This window comes from Cyprinodon variegatus, unplaced genomic scaffold (genome assembly GCF_000732505.1).
Source record: "Cyprinodon variegatus isolate N-32 unplaced genomic scaffold, C_variegatus-1.0 Scaffold67, whole genome shotgun sequence".
NCBI classification, from domain to species: domain Eukaryota; kingdom Metazoa; phylum Chordata; class Actinopteri; order Cyprinodontiformes; family Cyprinodontidae; genus Cyprinodon; species Cyprinodon variegatus.
Genome location: NW_015150520.1, coordinates 390,706 through 395,144, shown reverse-complemented (window position 1 = coordinate 395,144; position 4,439 = coordinate 390,706).

The window sequence follows — 4,439 nt, the reverse complement described above, 5'->3', positions numbered from 1 at the left end:
ACACAAAAGGAACACATCATTATAATCTAACAGAACATTAACAGACAGAAAGCAAGACCAAACTGTGATAAACAACACAAAAAACAAAGTAGAACAGCAGGGACATTTTATGCACCCTATATTTGGGGAGGTGGGGGGGTTACCCCATGTAAAGCCTTAGTACATTTACAAAGCTTGCACAAAAAAAAGTTTGTTTCTCCTGCCACAAGTAATCGATGTATATGTAGTTGTATTGTGAATAAAACCAAATATTCTTTTAAAGATGAATATTTTTTTAGTTTTAAACATTGAACTACACTAAGATAAACAGTTTGTTGAGCTATAAGCAACTCCACCGTTCTCCTCCATTCATATATCTGGCTGGGTAGTAAAACTACCCGTTTCCCTAAGGCCTTTTTCTTATATATTAATCAAATGAAAGATATAGCCCAAAGTAAACTGTTAATTTTGAGTATAGAATGATACATCCAGGTTCTTTTTTAGGTTAATTTGAGTGTTTTATTCTTGAAATCAAGTAATTTATTTTAAAAAGCATACGTGAGAAGAACTATTTCAAATGCACTGAGACAGCCAGTTTTTTCTTTTGCTCAAAAAGTAATTGCTTCATACATTTCTAACCCATGTCATACATCGGCTTTCACCAAAGTGCAACATTCAATTATGCTATTCTGTAAAACCTTGGCTATGGATGTCATCATTAAGTTATGTTTTGATCATTATTTTGTGAAACACTAGATTCAGCTTCTGTTTGGATTCACCTTTAGATTCACCTTTAATACAAAGAGACACTTTACCCACTTTCCACAAAAAACACAGGGAGCTGCTAATTCTTTCTGACAACTAAAATGAAGATAACAGTGTTTATATTGTTTGTCCTTTTTTCTTCTTCACTATTATGCTTTGTTTAAACAACTATATTGTACTGCTTATGAAATTTGTGAAGTTTTGTTTAGCAGGAAAGCATAAAGAACAGCATAGACATGCAGACTCTTGAAAAGGAGGCACGCAAGGTACATACTGTAAGTTATAAAAAAACAACAACAAAAAAAGCACACAGGAGGTTTCAAGAACTTGCAGGACCAGCAGCTGCTGCTTATCAGACTGTGCTTTAATGTGACTACATACTATATATTTATCATATGTAGTATGTAGCCACTAAACAGCAGTTATCATTTATTTTCTGAGGCCATGCAGAGCCACAGCAAAAGAATGAAAGAGATGTTGAGCTGTGGGTTGCCGAACCCTTCACTAATTTATGCGCATTAGTTGAGTGAGTTCATAGATGAATCTTTTCATTGCTAGCTTAAAGTAAAATCAAAGATGCAACAAATTCCTACATGTTAGAGGCCTAATTACACTTTCACTGGATCTATCCAGCCCAGTCCTTGTCCTACTCTGGTATCACTGCCATCTGCAGAGCAGCTCTCAGGTTAGACAGGCGGGATGGACGCTTCTTCATTTGCAATATTGTCCCAGGCTTTCCACTATTTTCAAAATAAAGGATGCAAAATTGCTTTCTAAGATTGAGCATTAAACACATGTCCAACATTTATATAATTATAAGATCCCACAAAATAATTAGAAACAGGCCAAGGTCTAAGCATTGATTGGGTTTTTGTGGAAAATTGATTCTTTGGTTTTTCACCCATTCTATTTCAGATATTTTGCTGTGTCCTTTGTAATTGCATTGTTAGTAATTTGGAATGGTCAAACTTCAAATAACAGACAGATGGCATCAAAGCAGACATTGAGATACCAAGTTTTAAAATTGCAGTATAGACTAATCTGTCTGCAAATGAAGGGAAAAAATGAAGAGGTAAATAAACACTTTGAGTTAAGCTATGCAAAGAATACAACTGCAATTTGTTGCATTTGTTTTATAAATTGATCATCGATGAAAAAATTGAGGGGGGGTACAATCTGTCCTTAGAATTTCAATTAAAAGGAATGTCTTGTTTCCCTGTACTAGTGAGTTGCTCAGGGGGGAGGTTCTTATTTCTGCACTAAAAACAGGTGATTGGTTGAGAGGAAATGACTGACATGGTAAACTGCTGGATCCCCATAGGCTGCTAAAACCTCCTGATCTGTCTCCAGCAGTCTTTACCAATCAGGAAATAGGCTTTTGTAAAATCAATGTGATCAATTTGTCCCTGCAATCAGAAGGAGCAGCTACAGACAACTGTAATTTATCTATTTTTCCTCACTCTTTTTCTTTTTCGTCTGGAAAAACAACAGCTTAATCTTATCTTTTTTTGTTTGGCTTGTGATGTGTTACAACATATAAATTTACTGATAAACAATAATAAGTGAAAGCCAGCCTGATGCTGCTTTACAGAGAGTTTGATTTTAAGGTACCTTTCTATTAATATAAATTTCCCCCCTTCCAGAATTGACCTCTCTTGGTGATCAACGATTTTTGACAGTACTCTATCACCATCTTAAACAAAAACACCAACCCACACCTAAATAAATAAACAACAGTGACAAGTTTTTCCAAAGTCTGGCATTCTTCTGAGATTGCCGTAATATTCTCTGAGATATAAAAGACCCCTCCTATTAATACCTATCATTACATCTGTTTTTCTTTTTGCAGAAGTGTATAATCCATTCCACAGCTGGATGCCCCACAATTAGGGTTTTGGGGCCAGTTGTTGACCCTGTATGGAGCAGTTTAGGATAAGACTGGTTAGGACAAAGACTGCTCTCAAACTTTTCACTGTTGTCGGAAGATGAATCATTTTCCTGGTTTTGTCTAGGAATGGGAAAAATCCATTGTAAAAAGGAATTTGAAAATGTACAACTGGTTCATTCCTTGTTTTGAGCGTAGGTCACTAATGCTGCGTTCTATTCCCTAGGAGAGCTGTGACATTTCTATGTAGTCCTGGCTATTCTGCTTTGTCTAAGTCCTTAACTCTTCCTCTCAGTCATCCTCCTTGATCTTTTGGCCTTGGTCATAAGGGGGTCCGGGGGGCTGCCAGTGGTTCTATAGATTCTGTTTGCTTGCTCATCCTTCTGTTGGGTTGATCAAAAAAAGAGAAAGAATTCCTTTAGAAGAAATTTAAAAGTAGTAATAATCTTTGGGAGTCAGTGGTATAAGGCAAATTTGGTGCAAATTTTGTTATTTTGGCTAAGAAAAGGTGATAGTAAAAGAATACATGTTAAGTGGAAGTGAGGGGGAAAAGAGGCCAAGCAGGTCAGAGAAGTGGCAGATTTACTTAAATTTACCTGGATAAATACTTAGACTAAATACTTAGACTTTTGGGTCATGGCAAACACAAGACAGGCTTAAATCGGAAGGCATGCAGACTTTCTTTCAGTTCTTTTGAAAATGTTTCAACACCTTTGCAGAAGACTTTGTCAGTTCCATCAGCTCGCACTAGAACGATCCGTAGTTGGACTGCTAATGAATAGAGTATGAGATTGGACCTTCATGCTGCTTAAATACATCATTCAACACCAGATTTCTTTGGTGAAAGCTGACAGAATTAACAAAGACACCCGTTAAGGTTTCAAAACGTCTTAAAAAAAAAAAAACTGAGTGAAAATCCATCTGCCTTCCAATGTAAGCCTGTTTTGTGGTTGCCTCTAAGTTGCTTCCAGAAATGATCATATTCTTCACCGGGGGACATTTTTTCTTACCATCACTGGATATCCTTAGACCATAACTGCAGCTAAGCATTTTATCTCTAAATCGTTGATAAAAACCCATTTTGAATGAAAAAAAAAATAACAGCTGCATGCATCAGAGGTAACAATTTTAAGTCAAGAGGATAATAATCAGAAGATCACCAGCCCCATTTTTTTTTTTTAGCAAGAATTCCCATTATTTTTCAATTATTTTTTCCATTCAAGTTCCTGAGGGGGCTAATCTGATCAGATTAGATTCAAATTTATTGTACAAAGTACCAAGCAGCAAATTGTGAAATGCCTCCAGCCAGATGTTCTTAAACAATTATAAAATAACACATTTATATTTATTACAGAGCCCCTTAAATTAACGTTTGTGTAAGGTTTAACAATTCAGCCACAACATAGGAATGTACTTTATTTTAAAAGTGGTATATTAAATTAAGATCTACGGAAGAGCCCAGGAAAGGATTCATCACTCGAAACCGTGTAATTGAAAAAAAAAAAAAAAGATTGGTAACTGTGGCTTAGTGACACATAGAACAAGCCTGCAGCATTTTAATAGGAACAGAGCAGCAGTTTCAGTGAAGTCAGAGCAAGTTGGTGGCTGGAAGCACAGAGACACAGTCAAACGTAAGTGTTAGATTTGGAGACATATTACATGTTTTGCTTTATTCTGTGACATTTGATGCCAAAGATGACACAGAACTAAACAGTCCTCCCAAACATATGCCTTATCCCACATCAAAAAGTCAATAATCAGGAAATAGACATTCACTAAAAGGCAGATGAAGCAGTATTTATAAGATGAT